Below are 20,628 nucleotides of genomic sequence, written 5' to 3' on the forward strand. Positions count from 1 at the left end.
TGGTGAGCTAAAGGTCCAGTCGGCGACCGCAATCCAGACCACCGTTCGACTCAATAAAATTTTACATTGGAGTCTGTAAAATTTGGTGAGCCCATGAAATTATTTGCGAGTCACCAACCAGGTCGGCGATCGCGATCTATATTGTCGTTTGGACTCCCAAATCAACTGAAGGCCCTGTAAAACTCAACAAGGTAAGAGACCATTTGGCATTTCACTATGTAGGTCGGTGAGCATGACTAAAGTCGTCGATTGGGCAAGAACTGAATGGTTTTTAAAAGGCCTAAGATTTAATATTACAAACTCTTCGCTTTCCCTCACTTTAAATCATCACAAACACACACCTGCACCTTAGTTGATATATTGATGCATTTCAAGAAGTATTTTAGATGTTGATTGGTTCTTCGAGTTGGATTACATTGTCGCCTAGCATTTCAATCTTATCTTAATCGGCATGAAAGGTTGGTTTTCCAAACCCCGAGGTCATTTTTATCTAAATTATACTCATTTGCAACATTATTATCTTGATTATCGTGTGTTGGGACTCTCTGATAGGATTAGTATGCTTGAATGCCTATTTTAATATGATAATCTTTCCCGTATTGTTTTATTGTTGAAATTCTGTATTCTTCTGCGTTGAAATGATTTAAATTTTGTGGGGTTGTGCTTGCATGTTGTCTAGTATAGTTGGTGAATTATGAGTAGCCCGTATTTGTGCCAAACAACGTAATTTGCCCAATGATAGAGCGGGTGACATCGTCTTAAGGGCAAATGTCATCAATTGGCCAAATTTGGGAAAATTGAAAGAAGTCTGAGTATCCCAGGGCAATGGGTGTTATGGGTCTCATTTGAATTTGAGTTGTGCATGTTTTGATCTTGTTTTCGGGGTTGCGCAGTTAAATTTGAGAAGTTGGGTTGAAAGTAGGCACGTTTGGTCATTTGGCAGCTGGGTCGAGCTCGCCGAACCACTCGACGGTTCACCTAATGTCCCCATCTCCCCTTTAATTTCATACTTTAATTGATGTTGGTTCTATAACTTTCGGCGAGAAGCCTGAGGTTGCCGAGGGCACTCGGTGACTTGCCGAAAGTCTTCTTGATCGCCCTTTGTCTGCACCTCTAAACCCTTTTTGCACTGTAACTCTCGGTGAGCTAATCCTTGCTCGCCGAAAGTTGTTGGTGATTCGCCGAAAGACCCTTCCTAATGGCAAATCTCAATAGTTTTAAAGCCAATCCTTAGGACAAGCCCGATTTACCTTGCCAAAGCAATTGGGCAACTCGTCGACCGGTTCGGTGAGTTTGTATGATTTTCTGTGCTTTTGTTTGATGATTTTCTTAACTTTTTCTCGATGCTTTGCAAATATGGTTAGACCAAAAGTTGTTGCAGAATCATGCCACCCCGAGAGATCAGAGCACAGAATTCCAAAATAAATGAAAGGAGATGAAAGCCTCCCAAGAAGGAAGACAAGAACCTCCACCTAGAGATAAAGGCAATGGCAAGAGGTCAAATTCTGATAGGGAAACTACTCCCCGAGGCCCCTCTATTCCTTCAGGGGCCCAGGGATTCTGTGCAACTGTGCAGAACTCTTTGGCGGATACACCTGTGGAAATTCCTGGTGGATCTGGTACTACTGTTCCTTTTGAGGTAACTCCGGGCACTGATGCCCAAGTCCAGACTGATGCCCAGACAGATGAAGCGACTGTGTAGACAGGATTCCATCTTTACCTCTCTCTCTATCTTACTTTCATGTTGTCTTTTGGATAATTTTGTTTGCATTAGAGGACAAATGCTTTTATTTGTGGTGGGGTAAGGCCCACCTTTTGTGTGACATTCGTAATTCTTGTTGTGTTTATATTTGGGCTTTAAGCTAAAATTTGTGCTTTTACACTGCTTTTGTGGATGCTTGAGCTTGTGGCTCCCTGCTTTTAATTGTAAATGATTTTTGACCCTTTTGAAAAAAGTTGCCACCTCTTGTATGTGTTGAATGTGGCTATTCTCTTGCAAATTAGAGTACCGGTTTTGATCAATACCAATGACTCGAATAATACTCATAATCAAACAAAAATGAATGTGCGGCTACGACGAGGCCAATTGAAGTTGCATAGACAATATGTGAACTTTTTGCATCTCGTTGTGACTAGCCAAGTATCGAATTGAGTCTCCTGTGATGAGCATTGCACACTAACGAAAGTGTGAAGTCTTGTTTTACATTGGTGTCAATGCCTTGTGTGATGAGCTTACTGTGAGCCATGTGCGATGACACCTAGAATTTTCCCCGTTGGTCTAGTTGACTAAGTGATGCAAGTTCTTGAGATGATCTTAGGTAACTTTATAGAATGAACCAATTTAACATTATACCTCTTTTGTGGCTTACCTGGTGAGTGTGTGAACCTCTTTTGAGCACCCTTTGAGCCTTAACCTTTTTCTTGGAAGAAACTTGATAACATTACTACCTTTTATTGACCCATTACCCATAATCCTCATGATATGTGGTTTGTTTAAATAGCCAACTTAGTCTAAAAGCCTATATTGGGGATGTGGTGAAAAGAGAAGGCAAATCAAGAAAATGTAAAAGAAGTCCCTTTTACCCATGTTTTGAGAAAAAAAATGGAACCCCTCCATTTAAAAAAACAGAAGAAGAAAATATTGAAAAAGAAAAAAAAGTAAAGAAAAAGTTGTGGAATAAGGTTGTGGAAATACAAAGAAAATGGGGTTTCCAATTACCCATGGAAGATGAATAAGTGGTGACTTTGGAGCTTGAATGAAAATGATAAAGAGAAGGAAATAAGGTGTTGTTCACATCACATTTCATGAGGATTTTAGCCTATAAGCCTAAATGACCATACCATTACACTCAACCACATTACAGGCCTTGAAAAGACCTTTTTGATATTGAATGAGCTGAAGCAAAAGTCGATTGGAAAATAAGGGCAAACCTATCGGTGAAATCATGCATTGTGTTTATCTTTGTGAATGTGAGTGTTGATCTTGATTCAAGAACTTTAAATGATTGAACCATTTACTGAATATGGAATCATTCTTTGTGTGAGGGCATTTGAATACCTTTGTTGAGCTTGAACATGCATTTGAAGCGTGTATAGTAAGCTGGAGATTCTTTGGTAATGGTGAGTCACAACTTGAATCTTAGAGTGCACAATTGATCCTTGCACGAGTAAGTTGAATCTTTTTGTGTGCATTCATGATTAAGTCTTGTGTAGCACTGTTTAAGACATCCTTTTTGAACTGCTGAACTTGAGTTTTACATGAGGACAAGCAAAAGTTTAAGTTGGGGGTGTTGATGAGTCCATGATTTGAAACACTTCTAGGGATTTATTTTGATAGATTTAGTGTCCTCAAATGCATATTTTGTCTCAATAACTGATGAAAATCCTTGAGTTTCATGTATTTGGAGTTAAAGACAAAGCTTGGACACTATGGGGCAGAAAGGAACAAGGCAGCTGAAAGGAAAAAAAAGAAAAGGCGGCCTGAGGATCGCCTAAACCATTAGGTAAGTCACCAAATGGCTATGGTCTCGCCTAATGTTCCAGTGTGCCAAGCTCTGAAAGAGAAAATCAAATCAGTGAGATAAAGGAGCAGTCAGTGAGTCACCGCACAATTCCGCGATGCAGTACTCCATCACCCAACGTTACAGAATTTGAAGTTGCTCAAGGCTAATATAGAAAGGCGATGAACCAAACCAAAGGGCAGATCGCCGACTGGATCGGTGATCCGGACTAACTGCGCCGAGTGGTCCTTCGCAGCACACTTTTTGACAACTATAAATACTTGTTTGAACTTTTAGTTTAGTATGCAATCAGTATCGAATTTTAGAATATCAAACATTATTTTGTTTTTAGAATGTAGAGTTTTGGAGACTTTATTCCTTAGTTTTGAAGATTTAAAGATTTCCATTTTTAAGAAATTGGAAGTGGGTATTGAAGATTCTTCATCTTAGACATGTGTAAAGACAATATCTACCGTACCCATTTGATGGAAACATTTTTTGGTATCGATTTCTATCTCTTTACTATGTCTAGCTAAACCTCCAATATTTGGGGTGTGATTATGTGAATATGGGTTGAATTTACTGTTGGGTATTGCTAATAGATAGTTAATATTCTGTTTAAAGGTGATTTCGTTCAGTAGTTGTGTTTGAATTTAATGGGGTTGTAGTTTCAAATAAAAATTTAACTTCGTGTTTTTTACTTGCTCGAGAGAAAGGTTTTAAAACCAAAACTACTGAATCAATAGTCTGTGGTTATTGGGTTGTCTTGGGTTCAGCTCGAGAGAGTAAATCCTAAACCCTCTCCCACACATTCAGCTCTAGAGAGTGAATGGACTAAGGCGAAGGTTGTGTTTCATTGATGCTTATTGGTGTTTGAGAGAAATTGATTTGATTCGGGGTAAATTGTTCGAGAGAAAATTTACCCCCACTAAAGTCTAGCTTAGTTACCAATTTATAGTGATTTACTATCAATAGCATTTACCCGGTTGTTTATTTTAGCCCATATTCCTATCACATCCCAAGAATCTCGTTTGTGTATTCATATCTCTATTTTATTTGCTACGTCTAGTTGATAATTGACTACAAATCCCCTTTTAGTAATTGACAATTGTGTCACCCTTTAATTTGATATGTTTTTCTACATACAAGTCTTTAGCTATAATTGACTTTTGTGTAGTTTTTGTTTCTCTCTTAATTCTCGATTACAAACCGCTCCCTTGGGACTCGACCCCAACTCACTAGTTGGATTACATTACTATTGAACGACCGTGGACGCTTAGTATTGGATGAAGCACCCGGATACGTCAAATCAACAAATAGATTTCACTCCAATAAAAATCAAATACATGTCTCAGACCAATAATTTACGTTAGATATTTCAAAACTTGATATTGATTTTCTTGATAACATCAGGTTATGTGATTTGAATGACTCATTATACATAAAATGGATGGGTCAAGTTGAAGATGGGACTATGAGGCGGTACTAGATCGTGGACAATCTACTTCATTTTAAAGGGGGGATTTAAAAGGCCTTGGTTGTTGGTAAGCATGGATTTCATTTTTGGTTTTCCTAAAGTAGATGGCATGGCATCTATTACGGTTGTGGTAGATAGATTTTTTGAAATATTCCATTTTTATTGTTGCACCTAACTTATGTTCATCTGAGATTGCTGCTAAATTATTCTATAAGTACATGGTTAAATGCTTTGGTGTTCCAACTGATATTGTGAGTGATAAGGATACGCGGTTCACGGGCAGGTTTTGGACAGCTTTGTTCAATATGATGGGAACTGATCTGAAATTATCTACTGCAAACCATGCACAAACAAATAGACAAACATAAAGGATTAATCATTCGCTAGAAGAATATTTGAGGCACTTTGTGACAGCAAGTCAGCGGAATTGGGTTGCTTTTCTTGACACTGCACAGTTTTGCTATAACCTATATAAGTCGTCAGCAGCAACATAGATAAACCCTTCCGAAATTGGTTTAGACAGGCAGCTGATTATACCATTAGATGTTGCTAAGACCAAGAATCAAGGGAAGTGTCCAGCAGCATAAAGGGTTGCAAGGGACATACTTAAAATGATTTTTTAAGCTCAAGACAGTTTGCGCAAGGCTTAGCGGTGCATAAAGAAATATGTTGATCATCATTGTCGCTCATTAGATTTCAATGTGGGTAACCAAGTGTTGCTAAAACTTACTTCTCAAATCTGGAAACAAATTGTAAATAAGACTAGACATCGGGGATTGATTCCTAAATACGATGGCCCACTTGAAGTGGTTCAAAAATTGGGTGAAGTTGCTTATAGATTGAAATTTCCAGAAAGGTTGAAGATTCATCATAATTTTCATATGAGTTTCTTAAAAATCTTACTTTGCAGATGCAGATGATCCGGGCAGGAACATGTCGAAAAGAGCTCCTACATATGTACCTATGTAGTTTGATCAGGAGATAGAAAGGATCCTTGATCACCAGTTTGTGGGCACAACTAAAAAGAACATGAAGACTGAGTTCTTACTTAATTGGGAAGGCAAGAATGTGGTTGATACAGTCTGGGAAAGAGATAAGGATTATGGTAGTTTGATGTCCAAATCGATGACTATCTCAAATCAGTCTCGATGAGGACATAGAGGTCATGTGGTGCAATTGGTATGTTAGAACCGTAGTCTAACTATGCAAACTTCGTGTGAGCATAGCAAGGATTTGGGCATTGGTCTTGGCATGTATGTGGGCAAAAAAGTGCAATCGTGCGGCTAAGTGTTAGTGGTTAGCAAAGAATTCAAGGTGCTTGGGTGTTCTCAAGGCTGCTTGGACGTGCAAGGCAAAGAAAGGCGTGTGGCACCTCAGGGCATACGTGTTTGCAGTGTCGTCGGCAAGGCAAGGCAGTGTGTTGTCTTGACAAGTCAAGGCTGTGGGACTTGACAATGGAAAAACAAAGGCATTTACAAGTGTTGGCATAAATTACCAGATTTTCCTTAATAAAACTAAGGTCAAAATAGATATATGCTAGGCGCATGGTCTTGATATATTTAAATTCAAATTATATTCTATCTCTTAGAATATAGTTGTTAGACTTAGTTTAAATCTTTTCAGGACAAGTGTTAAGCACTTGGTGGATGTAACCAACTTTTGTAACTGCCCTAACTGCCTTGTGCAAAAGTTTATAAAATGGAAATTTGTTCTAAGGCAGAAGAGGAATGTTTTGGCCTTAGAACAAATCTGTGAAGCCATTCCTTTGGTTGATTTGATATTAAAAAAGGTTGGGAAATGTTCTCGTATGTTGTTATATGTTTGTTACTTTGAAACGCTGCTTAAAATTAAGTTAAGTCTTTTAGACTTAGTCAAAAATGTGAGAGGGTTAAGGCTGAAGTTTGCAAGAGTTGCAGACTACCTATAAAAGGTGTTAGCAAAAGAAATTTTATAAGGTGGAAATTCGTTCTATGGCACAAGAGGAATGTTCTGTCCTTAGAAAAAAATTGTGAGACCTTTCCTTTGAATTATTTGATATTAATAAAGGTTGGGAAGTGTTCTCGTATGTTGTTGTGTGTTTGTTACTTTGAAATGCTACTTAAAATTAAGTTAAGTCTTTCAGACATAGTCAATAACGTGAGAGGGTTAAGGCTGAAGTTTGCAAGAGTTGTAGACTGCCTATAAGAGGTGTTAGCAAAAACAATCGCCCATTTATCAATTAGTATCAGAGTACAGCGGAACGATAGTGACAAACATTGAAATTCAGAAACTATTGCATAGAGTTGAGACCTTTATTGGGATCACAGATGAATATTGGGATGATCTAACGTTGGTGGACCTTCTAACGTAGATTGTTGGTCTGAGACAGGAATTTGAAAAGTTTTGGAGTTAGATCGGTGTATATCGTGCTGATATACACAATCACATGGCTAAGAATTTTAAATTTTCATGAGGCAGTGACACTACAAATATATGGACTGCACAAGGAAAATAAAGATCTTCGTGTAAAAAATTGTGTCAAGGTGGGTTGTTGCTACGTTGGGATCAACTCGTGGAGAATCTTCTAAGGTAAGAATTCTGGAACCTAAAGTCTTTGGTGGCGTAAGAAGTTCTAAGAAATTGGAGAATTTCATCTAGGACATGGAATAATATTTCACTGTTGCAAGGGTGCCTAAAATGGAAAAGTTGAATATCACAACTATGTATTTGATTGGTGATGCTATACTTTGGTGGAGAACTCGAAATACGAATGATAAGAGTGCTGGTAGACCCATAATTGATAATTGGACGAAATTAAAGAAAGAAATGTGTGATCAATTTCTCCCTAGCAACGCACCATGGCTTGCAAGAGACAAGTTGAAGAGACTAAGGCAGAATGGTTCAATGTGGGACTACATGAAGGAATTTACCTCTGTGATTTTAGGTATGCAAAATATGTCTGATGAGGATAAAATACATAACTTCATTTCAGGTATGCAAGGTTGGGCTCAAAATGAACTTAGGAGGCAGAATGTTAAAGATCTGCCAGGGGTAATTGCTGGTGCTGATTCGTTGGTAGATTTCTGGTCAACTCGACCTACAAGTAATGTTCCTTCTACTTCAAAATCTAAGAAAAAGGGTGAGAAGAAAGGAAACTGGAAAAGGGAGAATCGTAAGGACAATCCTAATGACAAGGAGAAGGCACCAATGAATAAAGGATATAAAGACAGGCCAACAAACAAGGATGGCAATTCAAAGGGCCTTTGGACTTGTGGTAGTCCTCATCTGGCTTAAGCTTGTCCAAACCAGGAAAGACTAAATGCTTTGCTTGCTAGAAAGTTGAATCAAGGTGAGTAGCAAGAAGAAGTCGTGGCTGCCATGGTGAATCTGTTGGGTTTGTCTTTCAACCAAATTGTGTTGGTTAATAATGTTGAAGAGGCGTCGAATTCATAGAATCCGCATGATTCACTAATTAACATAGAAATGAAATTTAAGGAACAACGTGTATTGGATATGGTTGATACAGGGGCTACTCATACATTTGTGGATGTTAAGATTGCTGCAAAATTGGGGCTTAAGTTGACTAAAAGTCCTTCCTATGTCAATAAAGTCAATTATAAGGCACAAGACATTGTGGGCATGACTTATGGGGTGTCTATGTCGACTGGAAATTGGGTGGAAAAAATAATTTGATGGTGATGCCGCTAGGTGAATTTGAAATTATACTTGGGATCGATTTTTTGAGGAAATTCCAGTTTGTTCTATTTCCTCACTTAGATGGGATAATGATCATGAAAAATGGCAAAGAAGAAAGACAAGGGAATTTGTTGTCTGCTATATCGATTTACAAATGTTTGAAGAAGGTTGATACAACTATCCTTGTTGCGTTAGTCAAATTGAAACATGATGTCACGGTAGAAGTGCATGATTGTGTGGCTGAAATGTTGAAACAATATGTTAATGTAATGCCGCCTGAATTTCTAAATAACCTGCCACCAAGGAGGGATATAGATCATAAAATCGAGTTGTTGCCTGGTACGGTTGCTCCTGCACATGCTCCTTATCGTATGGATCTGAACGAGTTGGCTGAACTGCGTCAATAATTGAATGAATTGCTGGATGTCTGACTAATTCAGCCATCTAAGGCTCCCTATGGTGCACCTATTTTATTTCAAAAGAAGCATGATGGAAAGATGAGAATGTGTGTGGACTACAGGGCGCTGAACAAGGCAACGGTGAAGAACAAGTATCTGGTTCCATTGGTGCAGGATCTAATGGACACGTTGAGCAAGGCATGTTGGTTCACTAAGTTAGATCTTAGGGCAGGCTGATGGCAGGTTAGAATAGCTGAAGGCGATGAGCCTAAGACTACGTGTGTAACTAGATATGGTTCTTATGAATTCCTTGGAATGTCGTTTGGGCTAACCAATGCCCCGACTACGTTTTCCAACTTAATGAACAATGTAATGTTTGACTATCTTGATGATTTCGTGGTTGTGTATCTTGATGATATTGTCATTTATAGTCAAACATTGGATGAACAAGTTAATCACTTGAGTATGGTTATGTCTCGTTTGAGGGAGTATACACTTTATGTTAAAATGGAAAAGTGTGAATTTTCTCAGAAAGAGATTAAGTTTTTGGGGTATCTTCTTAGTTAAAATCAAATTTGAATGGATCCTAAGCAAGTTCAGGCCATTGTTGATAGGCAAGCACCGCGCATCATGAAGTATTTGAGATCGTTTCTTGGATTGACTAACTATTACAGGAAATTTATTGCTGGATATTTGAAAAGGGCAACAACTTTGATTGATTTTTTGAAGAAAGATGTTAAGTGGGTATGGTCAGTAATGTGTGAAGAAGCTTTTCAGAACTTCAAGAAAGCTATTGCATTTGAACCAATACTTAAGTTGCCTAATTTTGAGTTGCCATTTGAGGTGCATACTGATGCATTTGACAAAGCTAATGAGGGCGTGTTAGAGCTAGAAGGTCAGCATGTGGCATTTGGAAGTCGAAAACTTAATAATGCAAGGCAAAGATATTCGACTCATGAGAAAGAGATGGTTGTTGTTGTATATTGTTTGCAGGTTTGGAGAGTTTATTTGCTTGGAACTCGCTTTGTGGTGCGGACTGACAATGTACAACAACAACCATCTCTTTCTCATAAGTCTAATATCTTTGCTTTGTATCATTCAGTTTTTGACTTTCAAAGGCCGCAGGATGACCTTCTTGCCCTAACAAGCCCCCAAGAACTTTGTCAGCTGTATTAGTATGCACCTCAAATGGGAACTCAAAATCAGGCAACTTAAGTATTTGTTCAGATGCAAAAGCTTCCTTCAATTTCTTAAAACCTTCTTCATACCTTACTGACCACACCCACTTAACATCTTTCTTCAACAAATAAGTCAAAGTCGCTGCCCTTTTCGAATAACCAACAACAAATTTCCTATAATAGTTAGCAAACCCAAGAAACAATCTCAAATCCTTCACGTTGCGCTGTTCTTGCCAATCAACAATGGCCTGCACTTTCTTAGGATCCATTCGAATTTTGTTTTTAATAACAAGATGCCCCAAAAACTTATTCTCTTTTTGAGCAAATTCACACTATTCCATTTTAAAATAAAGTGCATACTCCCTCAAATGAGAAATAGCCATACTCAAGTGATTAACATTTTCATCCAATGTTCGACTATAAATGACAATATCATCAAGATACACAACCACAAAATCATCAAGATAGTCAAACAGTACATTGTTAATTAAGTTGCAAAACATAGATAGGGCATTGGTTAGCTCAAACGACATTACAAGGAACTCCTATGAACCATATCTAGTTACACACGTTGTCATGCCTCGAGGCTACCACCTTGACGTAACACGGGACCTAGGATCACGAGTGACCCCATGCTAACCCTGAAGCTGGCATATTATAAACATACTGAAAGATATCTAAATGAAAACATTAACTAATGCGGAAGCAAAATCAATTGATAACTTAAAGTGGGGAATACCCAACTAGTCTGAAGTATAAAAACAACTCAGAATTTAACAATACTTAAAGATAAACTTAATAGATGGAACGCATGTCTGTTGTCCTCAAAATATGAGGACTCACCTCTGAAGCTGCTGAATACGGACCGAGAATAGATCTAACGTGATCTGGATGTTGAGTACTTGAACCTACACCATGAAAGGATGTAGCGCATAGTATGCGTCAAAACTTTGAATCTACTGAGCATGAAGGATATAGATACTAAACTGATCAAACATATCTAAGTTGAAACAAGGCATAACTGAGAAATACTATAAATATTGAAAACATAACTGAAAATATAAACTGAATGCAATGACCAAGTACTAATCATGAACATGACATGTTGAACTGAATACTAAAGTATATATTGAAAACTTGGACAAATGAACTGAGAGTCTGACTGTGAGAGCTACTATTAACTGACATAAAACCACATGAGCTAAACGAGGAGACCAATGTATACACCCCATCGAGAGGACCCAATATACATTGCCAGGGGTATAAAGGCATGACTAGCGTGACCACTAAATCTGATGCCCAACAGAGGGGACTTATAATCCTATAGGGGCACATAGTTTTAGGACTATAAGGGTACGTTGAACCCTAGCCCAACTCATTGTTAAGTCTACTCCCAATTGAATATGTATATGACTGAAATGTAGCTGAAATACTGAATAACTCAAATGCTGACATGCAATCTGAGATTGCAACATTTATGTACTGATAATTTGACATTTGAAATCTTGAGCATGATTACGTGTTTAACTAACCTAGCTAGTGTAATTTATGAACTAAGAGAATCTACACAACTAGGGTTCTAAGTTTCATGCAAGGAACTAAGCAAACTTTCCAAGAAAAATGATAATATGATTACGAATACTACAACAGCTAAGTCATAACAATTATCCATTGTTTTAGAAACCCTAGGTCTGAACAAGATATAGAGAATTAAGAATATAATTGAGTTCTAGGGACCTACTAGATAAAAGGAACACACTGGTGAAATCCCACGTTCCTGGTGACGAAATCTATGGAGAAATCCTACGGTTTCATGGCAGGAACGGAAGAAAACATGTTGCGTGCTCTTGAGGGGCTGGTTGACTCTTTCTTCTCTTTTTGCTCTGAGTTTTGGTGATTTTTTAGAATAAAGGTTTTTTGTAGGTTCTGACTAAATAACTAGGCTTAAACAGAGTAAAATGACGTAGTTTAGGTATTAAATGATGTAGTTTAAATGCCCAATTCTAAGTGGAAAAGACCAAAATGACCCTGACTTAAAAGCTGACGGAGGCCAACCACGGCACCACTGATGGTCCGTCGTTGGGACCATGACCCATCAAGTGGCTCGTGGTTCTTGGCCAATGCTACTAGTTCTAGGGGTCCTTTCCACGAGCCTTCTAAGAGTCCATGTGGAGGACCACAGACCGTGAAGGCCACCGTGGTCCTTCACTTGGGCTGGGGGTCTACTGGCTGGAGGACGACAACCCTCCCACAGCCCGTCATCAAAATCACTACCCGTGGTGAACTCCGTGGTCTGAGGTCTGGCTTTGGGTTGGTCCTACCTGGCCTCCACGAGCCTTCCCATTGCTTGGTTGGTGGTCCAAGGCCTGTGAAGTGTCTCGTGTTCCACCACTTCTGGGTGGGCATAAACCACAGGAACGTTGACGAACCTTGGTTCCTTTCACGGTTCGTGAACCATGTCGTGGTTCACCAAATTATATTGTTTTCTGCTTCAAAGTCCAAGTTTATTTCTGAGGTGTTACAATATCTCCCCCTTGGGAACATTCGTCCTCGAATAAAGTCTAAAGTAACTAATTATAGGGGGAAGAAGCTGCTATCCCTACCTCTAAGTACTAGAAACTGATATCATGCTGAACTGGGTTCCAAGAACATACAAATATGCAAAAAATGTAAGAACAACATAAGGAACATGATACTGAGACTGATGTTATGCAAGAGTAAACTTAAAGGCTGTAGAGGAACTATTACCTCAAGCTGAAACGGAATCGAAGAGAAAGAGGTGAGGATACTTGGCCTTCATGGTTGCTTCTGCTTCCCAGGTAGCTGCCTCTACGTACTGACTCCTCCACAAAACCTTCACTGAAGTGACTTATTTATTTCTTAGCCTACGAAGCTGACGGTCAAGAATCTCTACATGCACCTCCTCATAAGTCAGACTATCCTTCCCAGCCACACTCTTTGATGCTACTATTGATGTCGGATCACCCACACACTTCTTCAACAATGAAATGTGAAAGACTAGATGAACCGCTGCTAGTTCTACTGGCAACTCCAACTCATAAGCCACATTACCAACCTTTTTCAGGATTCTGTAAGGACCTACATATCTAGGACTGAGCTTCCCTTTCTTGCCAAATATCATAACCCCCTTCATAGGTGACACCTTTAGGAAAACCCAATCATCGATTTTGAAATCTAAGTCCCTTCTCCTTACATATGCATAGGACTTCTGACAACTCTGAGCTTTCTTTAGTCTATCTCTGATGAGTTGAACTTTTTACATAGCCTCATGAATTGAATCGGACTCTATCAAGGATACTTCACCTACTTCAAACCAACCAATTGGGGACCTACATCTACGCCCATACAGTGCCTCATATGGGGCCATCTGAATACTAGAATTGAAACTATTATTGTAGGCGAACTCTATAAGGGATAGGTGATCATCCCAACTGTCCTTAGAATAGATCACGCAAGCTCTCAACATATCCTCTAAGGTCTGAATGGTACGCTATGCCTGACCATCCAACTATGGATTAAAGGTTGTACTGAGATTTGCTTGAGTACCAAGATCTTTCAGAAACGATTTCCAGAAATTAGAGGTAAGTTGAGAACCTTCACCTGAGATGATAGACAAGGGGACCCCATGAAACCTTACTATATCATTCATGTAGAGTTTCGCATAGTCCTCCGCTGAATCTGTAGTCTTGACAGCCAAGAAGTGAGCGGACTTAGTGACTCGGTCTACTATCACCCAAATGGAGTCATGTTGTATGCGAGTACGAGGTAAATCCGTAATTAAGTCCATATTTATCACTTCCCACTTCCATGTAGGAATGTTAATCTCTTGAGTCATACCTCTTGGGTTTCTGATGTTCTACCTCCTAGTTTTTAATGTTGACAGTTAGAACACTTAGCCACAAAATCTGCGAGCAGTATAAGCCCTTCTCCGGCCGGCCTGGGAAAAGAAGCTCGACGGCTCAAGTTGACCGGTACAATCCGCATGCTTGCCTATGTACTCTTCATGTCGTTCCACAAAAAGACTTCCCATAGATCACGGTACATCTTAGTGGCACTTGTATGAATGGAATACCTAGAGTTGTGAGATTCAGTAAGGATTTGCTGCCTCAACTCACCCACATTAGAAACACAAAAGCGACCCTGGAAACGAAGTACACCATCTCCCCCTTAGGAGAAACCTCAACTTTTTATTGATGAACTGCACCTTTGTAACATTCCCAAAAATTTGTAAAACTAAACTAGAGCCTAAGATGTAAACTAGTAGCCAAAATGAGGTTTAACGTAAAGGTTAGAGTCGTAAAACAACCTCTGACACTTAATATACCTATTTTTGGGTGTAAACGTCAAGGGACCACCCCCCAAGGACCTACCAAGGGTCCTTGAGGAAGACCTTAAGGCAGCTCAAAAAGCAGCCAAAATGGTAGCCTACCCACGAGAGGGCACCAATGATCCGTAGGTGGACCAACGCCCCATAGATGGGGGTCGTGAATTAAGAATGGACCTCCCTTGTTTCTCCTAGTTTCAATAACAAACCACGAAGCAGCCAACACGACTCATGGACCCACCCACGGTCTGTGGGTGGGGGTCTCGTGAGTAAGGGCTGTAATTTGGTCATTTAGTTTTTAGTTAGAGTTAAGGGAGGGGGTTCGGGTTAATTCATTAATTAAGTAGGGTCATTAATACTAATTAAAACTAACTATATAAACCTAATGGACCCCTCAACTAATTCAATTAGTTCATTCATTCAAGACCCCAAAACAAACTTATTCCCTCCCAAATAATTCCCTCTCTAAAACCTCCATTGAAGAAGAAGTCAAGGTCTAGGGCCAAGAACTCATCTTTTCTACCCAAATTCGTAAGGAATCTTCAATTAAGGTATGGTAGTTTTGATTCATGGTTATCCTTTCATCCATGAAGCCCTAAATCCCTCAATTTCAAAGTATACAATTCTTCAAAATCTAGGGTTTCCATTCTAAGTAATGGATTATTTCTCAAAATGTTTTCAATGAGTCAACTATTTTATATTATTGTTTAATTACTGATTTATAGTGTTTTTATGATAAAAATCCCCCATGAATCCATGAAATCCCCATAACCCTAATTTATGACTTTGGTGTGGGTGAATTGTAGTAAGGTGAATTATATGGAATTTTAATGTTGTAATGAAGTTCTATTGATCATATTATTATCCATGTTGAATGTATTAACCCTATATTGATTGCAAGAATCTGATCCATGATCCAAGAAGGGTAAGACATGGGAACAATGCCAAATTATGGGCTTCATGTATGCATGCTTTATGAACATGATTATAATCGAGTTATTGTGTTAATTGAAAGTTCATCCTCATAAATACATAGTTATCATGATGTTAAAGTTTTTCTCACAAGATGATGATTCTAAGGCTGAAAGTCCATTCTCACCTATTGAATCTATGAGCTACTTTATGAATTGTGTTGGATGAAGGGTTAAGAAACTCCTTCATACTTGTAAATGCAATTCAAGACTAAACACGTAATTCTGGGAAGTAATGCTTAGCACCGAGTGGATATTGAATATGAGATGGAAGCTCCCCCGCTAGAAAGGACGGACTTCCATAAAGTATCTCATGAGATGGAAACTCTCCCGTTAGAAAGGGTGAATTTCTAGTAACAATCTATGTATCCCATAACTATGTGCCCTCATAGGTCTTTTGCTAGTGGATCCACCTAAAAGCTAATACACTTAGTTCTACCTTAGGTAAGTAGGACACCTCTTTTCGATGTGGAGATGCCACAAGATTCCATTTTAAGCTCACATGGTCTATGTCAGTTAAGGATTATTCCCATTGTAATTAAAAGATGAATTATTAACTATGGTTGCTCAAGGAGTTCACTTAGCATAGATGGGAGTATGGGATCTTACTTATGCATGGCACAAGTATACTTTGAGGGTATTCATGGTGGGTTTCTATTATGAATTAATGACTAATAAAGTTGAATATGCTTACGAATTATGCTCTTTACTCTACTTTTCATGTTGATTCTCAAATTTGATAAATTGCATGATCTTCAAATAAATTGTCCCTTCTTAGCATATTTTCATGGTTTTGTGCATGGCTACCATTCTTAGTGCAATTTTGTACTAACCCATATTTCTTCTACCTTTTTCCCCAAAGTGTAGGTTCTGGCGTTTTAGGTGATCCTTCACTCCTGTTCAAGCTTGGATTGATTATTCTCCAAAGCTTGTCGTATTTCCTCATGGATCCGAGGACAAATGACATTTTGATTTTTTCTTCATTTCTTTGTATTTTATTTTTGGATTTCTATTGTAAGGAATGTGACCCTATTTTGAGACCTTGATTGTAGCAGATGGCTAAATGAGACTATGTCTAGACTTTCGCTTTACTTTGATGAAAAAAAATTTAAAGACTAAAAAAGTGTTTCTATTCTGTATTATTCTTTACTTATGTGGTGATGATATGCTAAGAAGCTTAGTTGGAGACTTTTGGGGTTCCATGTGCCATGTTACATCTATGGGGTACCCTTGGGTCGTAACAAACTTGATAATCAGAGCAAAAGATTTAGAATGATTCTAGGATGATATCTCATAAGCCACGTCTAGTAGAGTCTTATTCATAGTGTGAAGCGCGCCACATTTATGAGTGAGAGTCTATAAGATGTTTTGGAAGTTACACTTCTTTCATTACTTTTAAGTCGTGTCATAGAGTTTAACTCTATAAAATCTTCCTTCTAATCCTTCTCTTGTGTCTTCAGGAAATGAATACACGAAGGGCTAACGCAAAAAGGGTGGAAGAGGAAAATGTGAATCAAGGAGTTCTGAATGATCCTCCGGTTATGATGTATGTGGAGATTAGGTCAGCTTTGATAACACTGGCCCAAGCCATGACAACTCAAGCCCAAGCTATAACGACTCAAGCCAATAGGGATGTTGGTCCTTGAGTGAACACTAATATGAATTTTATGGCTTCAAGGTTGAGGGATTTTTCTAGGATGAATCCCCCCGAGTTCCTTGGTTCCAAGGTGGAAGAGGATCCCCAAAGGTTTGTTGATGAGGTTTGCAAGATACTTGGTGCCATGGGGGTGTCTTCAGAGGAAAAAGCGGAGCTAGTCGCCTACCAACTAAAAGACGTAGCGCAAATTTGGTATGAAAAATAGAAAGGTGATAGACCAAGAGGAGCGGGTCCCATAGATTGGGAGGTGTTCAAAGAAGCATTCCTTGATAGGTTCTTTCCCCTATAGTTGAGGGAACGAAAGATGCAAGAATTCATAAACCTTCGACAAGGGAGTATGAGTGTGAAAAAGTATTCTTTCAAGTTCACACAAATATCTAAGTATGCTCTAACCATGGTGGCGGACTCAAGGGAAAGAATGAATAAGTTTGTGAAGGGAGTGTCTGAATTGGTAGTCAATGATTGTCGTCCGGCAATGCTTATCCCAAGTATGAATATTTCAAGTCTTATGGTCCATGTTGAACAAATTGAGGAGAAAAATCTCAAGAAGATGAATAGAGAGGTGGAGAGGTCTAGGACCAGTGAGGGGAACTTCTCCAATGCTAAGCCCAATGGGCAAGGTCGACAAAGGTTCAGGTAAAAGTTTTCCAAGCAAAGCTCCTCTAATGCTTCCCTGATGGTCAATAAGGATAAGGTAACCCTAAACTCAAGGAGGCAATAGTGATGGGTATTCTATGATCAAGCTTACTTGTGCCAAGTGTGGTAAGAAACATGATGGCAAATGTTTAGCCGGTTTTGGATGTGCTATGGTTGCGGTAATAGTGGACACCAATTGAGAACACATTAGGCAAAAGGGAAAGAATATAAAAAAACTGCTTCTAGCGGTTCAAACTCCAATGCTCAAAAGCAAAACTGCTTTTATTCTCTACAATCCCAAGATGACCAAGAGAGCTCCCCGGATGTGGTGACCGGTATGTTGCAAGTCTTTTCTATTGATGGATATACTTTGTTAGACCCGAGTGCCACTTTGTCCTTTGTGACACCTTTTGTGGCCATGAAATTTGAAATACTCCCCGTAGTGTTATTAGAGCCATTTTAGATTTCTACCCCGATTGGTGAGTCTGTAGTGGCTATGAAAGTTTATAGAAGTTATCCCATTTCTTTGTCTCATAGTTAATTTGGTGGATTTAGTGGAGTTAGACATGTTAGATTTTGATATGATTTTGGGTATGGATTGGTTGCATACATGTTATGCTTCTATAGATTGTAGGACTCAAGTTGTCAAATTCCAATTTCTAAATGAGCCAATTTTAGAGTGGAAGGGAGGAATTCTATCCCTAGAGGTCAATTTGTTTCTTGTCTAAAAGCTACGAAAATTATCTCCAAAGGGTGCATTTATCATATTGTTATGGTGAGGAATGTTGAGTCCGAAACTGCTTCTTTAGAGTCGGTCCCCGTGGTGAATGAATTTCCGGATGTCTTTCCCAATGACTTTCCCGGAATTCCTTCCTAGCGGTAAATAGATTTTGGCATTGATCTTTTGCCGGATACGCAACCTACCTCCATTCCTCCTTATAGAATGGCTTTGGCTGAGTTGAAAGAGTTGAAAGAGCAATTGAAGAATTTGCTAGATAAGGGCTTTATTCATCCAAGTATCTCTCCTTGGGGTGCTCGAGTGTTATTTGTCAAAAAGAATGATGGGTCTCTTAGAATGTGCATTGACTACTACCAATTGAACAAAGTTACCATAAAGAATAATTATCCCCTTCTGAGAATCGATGACTTGTTTGATCAACTCTAAGGGGCTAGTTACTTTTCAAAAATTGACCTTCGTTCGGGCTATCACCAACTTAGGGTAAGAGGGGATGATATACCCAGGATGGCTTTCTGAACTAGGTATGGGCATTATGAAATTCCTTATGATGTTATTTGGCCTAACTAATGCCCCAGGGGCATTTATGGACCTAATGAATAAGGTTTTTAGGCACTACATTGATATGTTTGTGATTGTATTTATCCACGATATTTTGATCTACTCAAAGACTGAGGATGAACATATGGACCATTTGAGGATTGCATTGCAAGTTCTTAAGGACCACCAATTATATGTGAAGTTTAGTAAATATGAGTTTTGGTTGAGTTCCGTAGCCTTTCTTGGTCATATTGTGTCGAGCAAGGTATTGAGGTAGATCCTAAAAAGATGAATGCGGTCAAGATTTGTCCTAGACCTCTAACTCCTACCGATATTAGAAGTTTTTTGGGTTTGGCCGGTTACTATAGGGGGTTTGTTAAGGGTTTCTCCTCCATTGCTTCTCCGTTGATGGCTTTGACTCAAAAGAAAACTAAGTTTGAGTGGTCGGAGGCTTGTGAGAAAAGCTTCCAAGAGTTAAAAAATAAGCTTACTTCCACTCCGGTGTTGACCTTACCAGAGGGTGCGAATGGCTTTGTTGTTTATTGGGACGCCTCTAGAGTGGGGTTGGGATGTGTGCTCATGCAACGAGATAAGGTGATTGCCTATGCTTCAAGGTAACACAAGGTACGTGAGAAGAATTATCCAACTCATGACCTTGAATTAGCGGCAATTGTGTATGCTTTGAAAATATTGAGACATTACTTGTATGGAGTCCATGTGGATGTTTTCACCGATCACAAAAGTCTTCAATATGTGTTTACCCAAATATACTTGAATCTCTGACAAAGAAGGTGGTTAGAACTTTTGAAGGATTATCACATGAGTGTCCTCTATCACCCCCGGCAAATCTAATGTGGGGGCGGATGCTCTTAGTCGAGTATCCATGGGTAGTGTGACTCACATAGAGGAGGAAAAGAAGGATTTAGTTCGTGATGAGCATAGGTTGGCTTGGTTAAGTGTCCAACTAGTAGATTCTCCTAAGGGTGGTTTCACGGTTCAAAGAGGCTTTGAATCGTCCTTTGTGGAACATGTCAAGTCTAAACATGACCTTGATCCTTTATTAATGGAGTTGAAAGAATCGGTACTCAACAAGTTCGTTGAGGCTTTCTCCCAAGGGGGAGATGGGGTACTTCGGTACCAAGGTCGTTTGTGTGTTCCGGATGTGGATGGGTTGAGGGAGTAAATTTTAGAAGAGGCTCATGGTTCTAGATATTTCATTCATCCGGGAGCCATCGAGATGTACCGAGACTTACGGGAAGTATATTGGTGGAATGGTATGAAAAGGGATATTGCGGGATTTGTTGCCAAATGTCCTAATTGTCAACAAAGTAAGGTTGAGCACCAAAGGCCAGGAGGTTTGTTGCAAAAAATATCAATTCGCACTTGGAAATGGGAAGAGGTGAATATGGATTTTTTTGTGGGTTTATCTCGTACTCAAAGGCAACATGATTCTATTTGGGACATTGGTGATAGGATGACAAAATCAGTCCATTTCTTTCCCGTCAAGGTTTTCCT

At 39.1% G+C, this 20,628-nt stretch overlaps 1 pseudogene; it reads left to right on the forward strand.

The window, feature by feature from the left end:
• The first annotated feature begins 1,435 nt into the window (after positions 1-1,435).
• Positions 1,436-10,226, forward strand: LOC125812415 (uncharacterized; annotated as a pseudogene).
• The last annotated feature ends 10,402 nt before the right edge of the window (positions 10,227-20,628 follow it).

The sequence above is a fragment of the Solanum verrucosum genome, unplaced genomic scaffold (assembly GCF_900185275.1).
Source record: "Solanum verrucosum unplaced genomic scaffold, falcon-dt-bn FXZP01000159.1, whole genome shotgun sequence".
Classification (NCBI taxonomy): Eukaryota; Viridiplantae; Streptophyta; class Magnoliopsida; order Solanales; family Solanaceae; genus Solanum; species Solanum verrucosum.